The sequence below is a fragment of the Belonocnema kinseyi genome, chromosome 6, assembly GCF_010883055.1.
Source record: "Belonocnema kinseyi isolate 2016_QV_RU_SX_M_011 chromosome 6, B_treatae_v1, whole genome shotgun sequence".
In the NCBI taxonomy this organism is placed as follows: Eukaryota; Metazoa; Arthropoda; class Insecta; order Hymenoptera; family Cynipidae; genus Belonocnema; species Belonocnema kinseyi.
In genome coordinates, this window is record NC_046662.1 from 146,563,957 (window position 1) to 146,577,675 (window position 13,719).

The following is a 13,719-nucleotide window of genomic DNA, read 5'->3' on the forward strand; positions in this document are numbered from 1 at the left end:
TAAAACAGCGATTTCGAAAGCAAACGTTCATTAACATATGTAAAAATGACCAGCAGTATAGAAAATTTTTATAAATGAAACATTTGAAATTATACAATATGGATTCAGAAGCGCTTAAATTTGTTTAATTTACAATTATGTCAGAAAATTTTTATAAATGAAACATTTGAAATTGTACAATATGGATTCAGAAGCGCTTAAATTTGTTCAATTTACAATTATGTCATGTGAAATTTAATTGTGAAAAATATACATTTTTAATCTTGTTACGATTTGTTTTGAATTAGTAAAAATGCAGACTTCGAAAATAGCATTTTAAAATTTAGATTTCTAAACTGCTTACATTTAAGCTTCACAATTTCTTAATTTTAGCATTTTAAACTCAAAGTTTTAAAAAATTCGCAAATTAACAAGTAAACTCTTATTCTTTGATATTCTAAAATGTCGAAAAACGTCCATACGGTTGCATAATATTTGATTGAATTATGAGAATGACAACTGGATATAAAGACCAAAAATAAACTTTTTTTCAGGCTATTAAATGAAAATTTTCACTAAAATTACAGAATTAGGTGGAAATTAATAACAATGCTTCAGCCAGGAGAGAATATAAGAAATGTCTGTGCTTATGGAAGGCAACCCATTTTTCGTGATGAATTTCGCACGTATTGAATTCAATTTTGAAACCTAAATGAACCTAATACTATACATTTAATAATTTCAAACCTTTGAAATAAAAATATTTTATGATTAGGCATTGCAAACCAAACTATTTGAAATATTCAAAATTTAATATTTTAAATATTTAAAACTATAATTTTCAAGAATTCTAAATCAAACTTATTTACAAATTCAAAATTGTTATATTGCAAGAAACTAAAAAGGATTGGATAAGTTTTCTACTAAAAATTTAAAAAGTTACCTATAATTTATTTAGTCTGAGTTTCAAAATATTGGCGCTATCCTACCTTCTATAATGTTTCCAATCGTTTTCATTTGGGTATCCATTATTCTGAGTTAGGGATTACGTTTTCACTATAGAATTTTTATTTTGCCTTCCCAGTGGGTACAACACTATGAAAATCCCAAGAACGTCCTTGAAACGTTGCTAGGACGTCCTATGTCAGGCCAATCAACGTCTCTAAGACGTCCAATGTCCTGAAGATGACCTAAAGACGTCTTAAAGACATGGACGTTCTTGGCACATCTTTCGTACTGACATTGGACGTTTTAAGAACATCCCTAGGATGACCAAAATACATGCTATAAAAGACTTCTTACTGATGTCCCAAATACGTCTCTACGACATCCTTAACATTTTGCCTACTGGGTTAATTATTCACAAGCGGATTTTTACTCTGTCAAAAAAATTTCAACATTATGAATTTTTAAAAAAGTAAACAAACGTTTCACAATAATTCATCCGCTAAATCAAACTGCCTAACTGATAATCAAATTACATCACTGTCACATCGTTAAAAGAAATGAATTTTACATTTTATTAATCCATATACTTTTAACTTTTCATTTGGTATACCACCTAAATATTATATTTTTTGTACTTAAAACTTTCGTTCAATTACTAAAAATTTAATATCTAACCAATAACAACGTGCGCGTCATGTGTGTTACAAACGAAAACTGCAGAGGTCGTATTGCAGGCAACTGCATTTATCCAATACGATCCGATTGGGAACAATTGACACAATTAGTAACAGTTTAAACCGATTCAACTTTTGATTACTCTTATTCGTTATTAATCGTGCCCAATCGACTATTTCTAGGAGGGTAGATACATGAAATTTGTGTACGGCTTCTACTTTCTTAGGGCCTGATCGCACTCCGTTTTTATCGATAATATGTTCGAGGTATTTTACTTCCGGGTGCAAAAATTTACGTTTTCCAGACTGTTATTAAAGACTTGCGTTACGTTGCCTTGAAGGCCACTCAATACGAGGTCAATAAGGCGTTTAAAGCTAGCAGGTGCGTTTTTCAAACCAAAGGGCATGTGGTCGAATCCATAGTGTCCGAAGGGACTGGAGAAGGCTGTTTTGTGTGAGTCTCTAGTCTCCATTTTTATCTTATTGAATCCCCATGCTAAGTCAAATACCGAAAAGTATTGTGCTTTTCCTAATTGGTCTAAGATTTCTGTAATGTTTGGAAGTGTATACGAATCGCTAATTGTTTTTTTTTATTTATTTGATTAACGGTAATCTAAAACCATACGCCATTTTATGTTTCGATGAGAATTCTATTTTTTCTGGACAGGAAAGACTTGTGTATTATATGAAGACTGCGATGGTTTTATTATTTTTTTCTTAATTAATTCTTTGACTTGATCTTGAATGTCTTTGATTTGAACGTAGGGGAGTCTGTATGATCGTGTAAAAACTGGTATTTCTGTCAGGAAACAGCCAAGGACTGGTTCGATTGTTTGATATTTATTATTTTCATTTTGTGGAATAAGGACATCGTTGTCTTTAGATGTAAATACTTCAAAGTCACGAATCTCTACAGTTGGAATTGCAATTACTACTGGTTATTCACGGGTATTAGCTATTTTTAAATATGCTTTTCCGTTATTGTTTTTAACTATTGCATTTCCTAAATATATATAGCTGTGTTTAGGCAACAATTCGGGGACATAACCTATTTCTTTATCATTGTTTTTAACTTGTATATAAAAATCAGATATTGTGCTAGGGGGAATTGTTATTATTTCTGAAGGTTCAAATGGATAGTATTTTTCATTGATTTCTAATTGCTTTTCTGCATAATTTATTTTTACGTTATTTTTTCGAAAATATTCACTTCCTAAAACTCCGTCATTTTCAACTGGTACTTTCCCAGTGGGCAAAAAACTATGAAAATCCCAAGAACGTCCCTTGGACGTTCCTAGAATGTCCTATTTCAGGCCAATCAACGTCTTCAAGACTTCCAATGTCCTAAAGATGACCTAAAGTCGTCTTAGAGACATGGACGTTCTCGGGACATCTTTCGTACTTACATTAGACGTTTTAAGAACATTCCTAGGATTACTAAAAGACTTTTTATAAAAGACGTCTTAGGGATGTCCCAAAGACGTCTCTAGGACATCCTTAATTTATTTGCCTACTGGGTCATTTAAAATTATATTAAAAATGGTTGGAAATTCTAAAATATTTATTGTTATTTGACCGAGAGTGTTTACTGGGTATTCGTTAATTCCTGTTAATTTTAGAAAATTTTCTTTATTAATATTTACGCATGATTCGACGGCTTTTTCTTTATTTAAATTGATACCAGCTTCTGTATCAACAATTAATCTCACAGGATTTTTTAGACCATTTGTTGATAATGATATGTGAGGTATAGTATTTGTGAGGCTTAAGTTAACTTTTTCTGTTTTTTTTTCCTTTATTTTTTCAAAATTAGGGTTAGATGCATTTGATTCTTTTTTTATGCCTTCCTCTGAGCAACCGGTCTAGGAAGGGCGTCGGAGTTTTCCGGATTTATTTTTTTTGTGGGGGATTCAATTTTTGCGGAGTTTGCTGTTGTTGATATTGGTTATTTTGTTGTCTTTTATGGCAATCATTAATTACATGACACATTTCCTTGCAATAGTGGCCTATTATTTTATCTTGTTAAGCGAAATTAGAAGAAGACTGGTATTTATTTGAAGAATTAGGGGTGTTTCGAGAGTGATATCTATCCCATTGTTGACTAGGCGCCTGTCTTCTCCACATGTGTCTTTCTTGGTTATATTTGTATTGACTTTCCAAAGGCTCATATCGTGGTTTTTTATTTGATCAATTGTTTTGTGGTTGGAATTGATTATAATTTTAATTTTGAGAAAAATCCGGAAATGATATTCTTTGATTCTCGTAAATGGTACTTTATGTGATTTAGAAGTTTCTCCTGAATAAATGCCAGGTCGTGATTCTTTTCTTATGTCTTTGTTAGTTGCTAATCTTTTTTCAATTTCAATTACCTTAGTATCAAGTTGCGAAAATGAATCTGCTGTTCTTATTCTCATTTCTAATTCTGGTCTAAGCCCTCTAAAGAAATGATCCATCGCATAGTTTTCAGATTCAGTTTGAAAAGTTTTTTTCCAAAATTACTTTAATGTTCATTTTATGAGTGTCAATTCTTCTATTGGTAATTTCTTTAATATGCAAAGTATACGATATTGCGTTTTCATTTTCATACACACACACACATTCCCGAGTTCCCCATAATGTTGATATACTCTTTTAGTAGCTGTGTTTACTGTTTTTAGTTTATTTATTAATTCTTCTATTGAGTAAAATGTATGATCGTGAAAGCATTTTCTTGCTTCTCCCAAGATTTTAGAACAAAGTAGTTCTACTAGATTTGCTTCGGCTTTGGCGTTAGGGACCATTAATCTTGCTTCGAAACATGATTCTATAAAATGTGAAATATGTTCAAGTTTAATTTGGTTATCAACGTCTTTTATTTCGATATTTGAATTTATTTTGCTTGAAAGAAATGTTGTTGCTTGCTTTTCTTGTGTTTTTTGTGAATCATAAAATGAGTCTAGAAATAAGTTAACTGATTTTTCTTGTTTTCTACAGGATTTGTTTCTACTGATTTTACAGAAAATTCAACAGTGGAATTTGTTCTAAAGTTTAGTATGCTGTTTGTTAAAGTTTCAACAAAAAGGGTATCGCTTCCTAATGTCTCGTATTGTTAACAATTTGAGTTTATGGCGAAAATTCCACTAGTATCTTTTAATTTTGGACTACCGGTGAGTCTTGTTTTTATAAGTTTTCTGGATTAAAGTTTCGGGCTTTTCTTCTTTTTAAGGGAAGATTTAGATTATTTTCTACAACTTTTGCAAGCGCGGGGTCTTTTTGTGTTTGATTTCTTGTTACCCGGTTTTCAAGGTTTGTGTTTAAACTTAGGATGGACCTTAATAATTTTTCATTCCTTAATTTCAGGACATTTTTTAACACTTAGGATTAAATATACACGCACATATAAATGATAAATATGGAGACATACATGCAAAATATAACAGACAAGTAAAAACCATTGACAGGTTAGTATCAGAAAAATAAATATCATGGAATATCACAGAAAAAGAAACATTATAGAAAGGTTTACATGAGAACAAATAAATATCAGAGAAAAGTATCAGATTGAAGAAAATAATAGAAAAGTTTTCAAATCGTTTTTATATTCAAATTTGATTTTACATTAAATAAAAGAAAAAAAATCAATTTATTTCTGTATTGGCAGTTTATAATTTTCCCGGTTGATGCACCAAAAATATACGAGGTATGTTACGTCCCAAGAGATGTAACTTACCATGTATTTTATGTAATTTCAAAGTGGTTCCTCGTTTTAGATTCCAGTTTGAAATAGACTAGAAAACTGGGATGAGGATAACTACCAAATACAATAAATAAATTATATTAGAATTTATGGAATAATTAATATTTATTTAAATACAAAGAGAATTTAATTATAGAGATCAGATTTGACAGACTGGGTGGTTTCCAACTTTCAGTTGGGTGCTTGTTTCCTTACAAACCTCCGGATTTCTTCAAGTTATCTGATTCTTTGGTGCACCTTAAACAAGGATGACAGGTTTAACAGGATATTTTGCAGTACCTTGAGATAGAGCTTTAGCGTGTGCGAGAATAATACCGGGGTTAATTTATGCTCTTTAGACAAGCAGCAAGGCCTCCTTAATGTATATATGACAGTTGCCTGTACCATCCATAAGACAGAAATGATCTTATGAACGAACGAGCCAAACACGTGTCTCCAGAAGCACTATAGAATAAATTCCTTTTTACCTTGTTGCCATAAAACTCCAGTTTTTCATATTTTTAATTAGAAATTATTAACCGCCACACCGATAAATTTAAGTATCATGGGACTATGCGTAGAATAAGCTAGAGATAAAACTTAACGTACATTAGAGATTTTATCAGGTAAAAGTAGCGTTATCATAATTTCTACAGTATTTTGTACTGCATTTTGTACGGCAATGCTTTTTTTCTATGTACTTTTATCGGGGATTCGGTGGTGCGCTTGGAAGCGCTTGGAAGCTTCATATGGGGGCAACCACACGGGATGGTGACTGGACGCTTTCGAGTAATGAGCATACACACACACACATACACTTACATAACACACCAGGGTTGTACTTCGGATCTGTGCGTCTAACTGATGGCCTCAGAGGGATCGCTCCCCCCACCCTAGCCTGCTAGGGATGCTTGCGGATCGCATAGCTGGCGAGGCTTACTTTGTTTACCAGTGACAAGGAAGGGCGTCCCTTGCTGTGCAATGGGGAGGCCTGGCACCTGAGAGGTATAATCTCAGAATGTTGGTAACAACGGAAAAGCCGCCGAGATCCAAAAACACTCGACGCAGATGGTTGGATTCGAAGTACTGCCTTGGGACAAAACGCGGGTGTGACCCAATAGGCTTTGTAGCTTGAGCGCCAGGGGGGTGCTTCACGGCCCCCCGCCCACATTACAACCAACCAACCAACCGCCTACGCGCCCACTTGAAGGTCAAAAAAATTAGTTTGATCTCTAAATGACCTTGAAAATCCCATTCAAGGTCAAAGTCATTGGTACCTTTGCGTAATCCCCTTTGCCCTTGACAACTTTTGCCTGAAATATTTTGATGTATCTAGCCTCTATTTTGAAATATATCATACTATAGATTAAAATAGTCCACGAAATGCAGTGTTAAAACGATTTTTCCTGAATTTTTCAAGACTTTTAGTTTTCAATAACCTGTTTTAGAGAGAGGGGGAGGGAGCGGGAGGGGGGTAGAGGGAGAGAGCGAGGAGGAGAGAGGGGGAGAGCCTTCACTCTATGCTTAATATCATTTTTCTATTAATTAAACCTTATAAAATCTCGAATGTACGTTAAGTTTTATCTCTAACTTATTCTACGCATAGTCCTAGGATACTTAAATATCTGGTACTTCTAGATCCCATACCTCGGAATCTATTCGCAGGATCTTGAAATGCCACAAGAAACTTTTGCTTGGCATACCGAGAAAATTATTTTCTGAAAGTTTCAGCCAATTTGACTATTTTTGGCAGCTGGGCCATAGTTGATTAAAGTCTCAATATATGCTTGATATGTATAAGAATTACTAGTAGATGAAACTACTCTTTAATTAAAATATACATCCACCTGATTATTTTCGCGTAAGCCGACCGAGTTTTTGTGCCGATTCATAACCATGGATGAAACCTGGATCCACTACTACACTCCTGAGTCAACGCAACAGATAAAACAGTGGGTTCCACCGTGCCAAAGTGCTCCGAAGCGTCCAAAAACGCAACAATGGGTCGGAAAGGTTATGGCCTCCGTGTTTTGGGATGCACATGGCACAATATTCGTGGACTATCTTGAAAAAGGTAAAACCATAACCGGAGCATACTATTCATGATTATTGGACCGATTGAAAATCGAAATCGCCGAAAAACGACCGCATTTGAAGAAGAAAAAACCGCTTTATCATCACGACAATGCGCCTGTTCATTCACGCTTAGTTTCACAAGCAAAATTGCATGAAATCGGCTTCGAATTGGTTCCTCAGCCACCGTATTCACCAGACCTGGCCCGCAGCGACTATTACTTGTTCCCTAACCTAAAGAGATGGTTCACCGGTAAGCGTTTTTACTCAAATGAGGAGCTAATAGCTGAAACTGAGGCGTATTTTGGAGACCTTCCGATAGAGTACTTTTCGGACGGTATCAAAAAGTTAGAAAATCGTTGGACTCGCTGTATCGACTTAAAAGGAGAGTATGTTGAAAAATAAAACCGACTTTGGCCAAAAAAACGTATCCGTGTTTCATTTTTCAGGGACTTATCAGACTGCTTAGTATTTCGTCTCACAAGGTAATGCATACCACGTTAGGATTAGAGTGAACCTTCGTTTCTTCTTACTATGTTTATAGCTCGAACCATTCATTATATTCCCGACTTTTTCCACTGCACGACGTTTCAGATTTTGAACTGATTTTCCGAAACGATTTTTTATTGTATTTTAAAGAGGTATTTTGTTATCCATATAACTTATAACATCCATTCCAGCTCGAAGAGCTTTTTTACCTACAACGCCATTTCCGCTAGTCAAAAAGCGGGTATACCACGTAATAATTCCCCGAGAAAACTACCATTACCATGACCCTTCTGATGAGGAGCTTCAACGTACATTTGAGAGATCCCCCTTCCTTTTACTTGTAAGGAATAATAATCTGTGCAATAAATCATTATTTTATCTATTTAGCCAATACGTTTAAAGTTAAGTGTAACTGTCAGTGTACCATACTGAAATGTTATTGAAAAACCAAGGTGATCTCTTCTATCAATTTTAGTTGTTAGAATACCTGTGCCAAGAACTAGTATGTAGTTAGGTGATTGAAAATGGGTGCCTTTTTTGTACCAAATTAGTAATCTGTTGTGTGTAAAGAAACTGTACGTAAAAATGATGCTTTCACATCGCCAATAACGCGTGGTTCACAAATATTTAAGTAAACAAATAATTTATTCAGAAGAGCACTTGCAAGAATAGGTGGATGTCTAGCTGTATAGTCATTAGTTTGAATTGGAATAAGATTATCTGGAGCGAACCCAAGAATACTTGATGATTATTACTAACTATTAAAAAATGGTGATCAGTCACACATTATTTACAACACTGTTTTTGTATACTTACGTAACTGCTTTGGAACGTGTCGTATTTAAATTTAATATGTTGACTCAATTCTGGAAGTCTGTTTAGATTATTTAAAAGAGAAACAATATTGGCATAAAGACCTACTTGAAAGAGTCATTTTATATTTTTTTCTAATAATTATAGGTGCACTATATTTGTAAAGAAGGTCATAAGAACTGTTCATAAGAACGATACGATTTTTAAATGAATCATCTTATTTTACATGAAGAAATGTACGAGGGAGTTGTATTTCCGTGTGTGCTACTACTCACTGTACTTGTAACCGAACCTCATATGGCAGATGTGTTAAAAATTGGAAATGATATTTTTGGAAAAACATTTCATACTATTATTTCTTAGCAAAACAAGATAAAATTGTTGCATATTAATTTTCCAATGTTTTTAAATATAAAGCTGCAATCCACGAATTAAATTTGTCAGGATAACCTACCGATTTTCCGCCGCACTTTACCGCACTTTACAATAAATCGATTAAATCTCAATCTCAAACCTTATAAATATTGGAAAAGCGTATCTCAAATTATCTTCGAAAAGGTCAGTGTAAAGTAAATGCCTCCTAGGATTTTAGCCAATAAGACTCTTGTTTACGTGATGTACCGCTACAAGAAGCATAAAGACTTGGATTGTAGCATAAATTATCAAACAACTTCATTTTAAAATAAAAGACTGCCACTTTGTTAGTATTCCTGAAACAGTTTGTCTCTTTTCTTGACTGGTATTCCTCTTAATTCTGCTTTGACTTCTTTCACGGAATGATTCATCAGATATATTTAGGATTATATCAGACCTCGGTTCATCCTCAGTTGTATCGGTATCATCTACCGACAAACCGACACGATTCCCATGATACCATTTGCTGCATTTAATGCATTGTCTGATATCAGCTACCTCGTCCTCTTAACAGTCATGACAGTACCAGCTCTTTTTCTTTTTTAAAGTACCACTGTTATTTTTGGAAGTAGATTTCTTTACGGATGCGGTTCTTTTTTCTGTTTGGGTCCAAACTAGAACTACCGTCAACCGCGCAGTAAAATCTTCCAGAAGCTTGATTGAGGTCTGCCTAATTCTTCCTGCTGATGTTGATGCTGACCACACTTCATCTTGCGATTTATTACAGGATTCTAGAGTCATTGGCCTGTGGGAATCAGGAAGTTGCAAATTTTCTTTGTCGACGATGGCAAGTTCAAGAAACGCTGGAGAGTCAGGAGATAAAAAATTTTCTTTACCAATAGTATCAAGTGCAAGAGACGATGGCACTTCTGTCAACATAGATGGAGCAAACGCTGTTTCCTGAATAGTCTGGGGATTCAAGGGATATAAACCAGTTGCTTTAAAGCCGCTTATAATATTACTATGAGTCATGCATCTAGACCAGACGTTAAAAAACTAATATTAAAGCTCAATTTAAGAGTTTCTTGTCTGGATTTGGTTCCAAGAATGATAAAACTTCAGCATCCCAGTGTTGTTTAAATGGCGGATATACTGCTTTGGCGAGGGGCTAAAGTTGAAGGGTGGTGTTCGACGGTTCAAAGTATAAAGATATATTGAGTGAATCTGCGAGTTCGAAGGTGGACAAATCGAAATAACAAACTGCCCTATCAAATGTCAAATGGCACTTTTCAGCACTTCAACCGTTTGCCTTTGAATATAACCGTTGGTGGTATGGGAGAACCCAGTGCAGTTAGACGGCAACCTTTTTATCCATGTTATAATTTTTTTCGGGATGATTTTTCAGATCTAGTTCACCATAGACTTTATTTGATCTTGCGAAGTGATGATTAACAATAAATTTGTTTAGTTTCTGTGCTCTCACTGGATTCATAAATTGAGCTTTTCTTTTTGATATTTCAGGATTTCGTTTCATGAACGCCTTGAACCAGTCTTTACCAGCGAGTTTGGCATTTTCATTGAAATTGTTTTTAATGTTATCAAGTTTGCAAAATTTCTAGACTGAGCGACGAAGTATCTGTGGTGTCACAAGCAGCCCTATTTCAGCGAGCCTGATTATCCTTTTTACGAGATCAGTTTCCTGGTTATCGCTCCGTAAGACTTTTCTACCCAGTGTTTTTTTTTAACTTGCCACTCTTGAGATGGTTTCTAATAGTTCTTCTGGGATCCCCGTACCTCTCTGCCGCTTCATATGAACTCAAAATTCCTTTTGCCACTGCTCGGACAGCTGACATCAGGTGGTTTCCTGACGTTTAGGAGGCATCGGGATCGAGTCACTAAAAATAACGATCAATCGATTATCAATTAGTAATAAATAAAATTAATGATAGTTAAATAATTTCAAATGATAATAATATTTAGTAATTAATAAAATATACACACTACTTATTTACATTCATAACATCTTAAAAGGAACGTAAAATAAGTTATAGAATCAACTAACTTTAATACAAGTAGGAGGATAATGAGGCCTATAGTTAAATTTAGTAGGCCTTATTACCCGCCGACCACATATGTAAAAAAACAAATATTTGGACGACGGTTAGTTATTTAAAACGTTAAGATCATCGAAGTATGTATTAATAAAGATGAAGACTACGATTTTAGATAGTTAATTGTAATATTACACAACATACTAACGATTTATTTGGGTCGTTTCTTATTATTCCTGCTATGCGGCCGTGTCTTACGATTGGTGATGAAATGATGGAGGCAGGGAATAGGCTATCACACTACGCAAACTTGTAGAAACATCTTCATGCAATATGCGTCTGCTAGTGTGGTCTTGAACGAAAGCTCAAGCAAATGTGGTTATTTTAAAGATGAATTCAAAAATACCTGTGTCCAACGGTGTATCATTTTCTCATCTATAGTAGAAATACGTATCAGTGGATACTTTGAAGAGACACTCTGAAAAGACAAAAACTAAAAGTTCCTATTACTTGTGCACAACAAAAATACCTTACAAGAATGAAAAAAGTACGTAAACATTTTTTTAAATTCCGTATGTAACCAAATCACAGATCGAATTAAAGTTTATGAATTGAGTTTTTGTATTTTAGGATTATACCTTTTACTCTACGTACATAATTTTCTTGACCGTTAAGTAAACATACTTCGTAAACATAGAATTTAGGGCCATCTGAGATAAAAGTTCCAATAAAACTCCCAGTACCATAAGCTTCAAGCTCATCTGTCAAATCACCTAATAAGCAACCTGTAGTTAGATAATACTCACGGAATCCGTATCAAAGTATAGTACACGGGCCATGGCTTCATTTTCACGAACCAATAGGTAAATACTTATCTGCAGGCGGTAATGCACGACATTTAACTAAACCCTCGATCTTCTTTGACTACCTCCAACACATACATCTATAGAGAATTCTAAATGTGTTAATTATAAACCCATTTCTTCTCTCACTGATGAGCCCCACCGCCTAGTAATTCTTATGCATATCTACCATATTTGCCACGAAAATTTTGTTCACGTAAAATATTTTTTTCCTTGTGTAATACTCAAAAATATTCAATACGTATTTTTTGATTTCAAAATGTCAAATTTTTTGAGAAAATTAAAAAAAAAATTATTTTCATAAAAAAGTACCTTTTTCAATTGATTATACTGTAATATTGAACAAACATATGAAAATTCATACAGAAAACAAAATGTGTACCTTTTCGGCAGCTTTCGAATAAAGTATACGAACCTCCACTGTAATTATTTATTTAATAATATAAATCAAATATTTACAAAGAAATAAATTTATTTTCAATTTGGTCCTGTTTTTTATTTACTTTATTTTTTATTTTGAAGAGTGGACTGTAACTTTTCTTGATGTGGTAAAAATTTAGGAGTGGGTAGTCTAATAATTTCGAAGCAATGCATTTTTCAATAGCAGCTCGCGCGCGCGAAGTGTTCCGCAGCGCAACTCGCTCGGACTGATACTCGACTGCCTATGTGATGAGTAAAACACAACCATCCACTTGCAAAATCGTTGATTTTTTGTTGTCAATTTAACAGATTCAAAATTTACTAGCCACTCCAAAATTTGTACCAGATAAGGAAAAACGTTTAGTCCACTACTTAAAATAAAAAAATTTAAAATCAGGTTAAAATTTAAAAAAAATCTATTAATTTATAAATATTTAATTTATATTATTACTAAAATAAAAAAGTGAATTTTAGTATACTTTATTCGAAAGTTGAAGAAAAGGCTCACATTTTATCTTGCGTATGAATTTTCATATCTTCGTTTAATATTACAGTATAAGCAATTGCAAAAAGGTACTTGTTTACGAACATAACATTCTTAAAAAATATCCTCGAAAACTTTGCGTGTCATTTTTAAATAAAAAAAAGAAGTATCGAATATTTTTGAGTCTTAAACAAAGAAACAAAAAAATATTTTACGTGAACAAAAATATTGGTGGCAAATATTATAATATTATATATATATATATGGGATATGGAATGAAAGCTTCTAATGTGTCCCCTAAGGGTTTACATTTTTCTTACACCTTCTCTATTCCTTTACACACCCTCCACGCACTTACTTGGTGAAGGAAGAGGGACCTACAGTTTAAGGTGGGTTCCGAACCACCAAGAGCAACAGCCTTAAGTACTTAGAGAAAACCTTTTTCTCTAGAGGTACCGTTCCCACGACTCGCCGGAGATGAACAACTCCCTTGCTAGGCTAGTGTTCACCGCATGGGCCACCGAGACTCTTCCAGAGTGCGAGGCGGTAATCGAACCCGCAAGCCGCGGTAAAATTTCAGCCATAACCACGTCTCACAACCGTGTGATAGGTGGTTACAGTCTGTAAAGGAATCAATACGACTTCGGAGAGTCGTCCTTTATAGATGTCCTTTATAGATGTCACATCCTGAATGTGGCGCAAAGGTGTCGTATGGCGCTTCTATCAACGAGCTCAGAATCTTCAGGGATGCCATTAAGTTTTCCTCGCTTCAAATAAACCTTGGCGCATTTTTCTAACCCAAATTCCATTCCAATTTCCTTAGTATATCGTTTGACAATCCCCAGAGCTAGATGCA

The 13,719-nt window shown here is 34.3% G+C and overlaps 1 protein-coding gene and 1 long non-coding RNA gene across 2 annotated transcripts in view; one reads left to right on the plus strand and one right to left on the minus strand.

Moving 5' to 3' along the window:
- The window catches only part of LOC117174117 (protein PTHB1), a 989,848-nt gene that overhangs the window by 316,601 nt on the left and 659,528 nt on the right, over window positions 1-13,719 (plus strand). The gene's annotated exons all lie outside the window — the stretch shown is intronic.
- The window catches only part of LOC117174118, a 5,982-nt gene continuing 1,362 nt past the window's right edge, over window positions 9,100-13,719 (minus strand). Inside the window, exons 2-3 of the long non-coding RNA XR_004467259.1 lie at window positions 11,305-11,574; window positions 9,100-10,940 (exon numbers count right to left, since the gene is read on the minus strand). This is a non-coding gene — a long non-coding RNA (uncharacterized LOC117174118). The remainder of the gene's footprint in view (window positions 10,941-11,304; window positions 11,575-13,719) is intronic.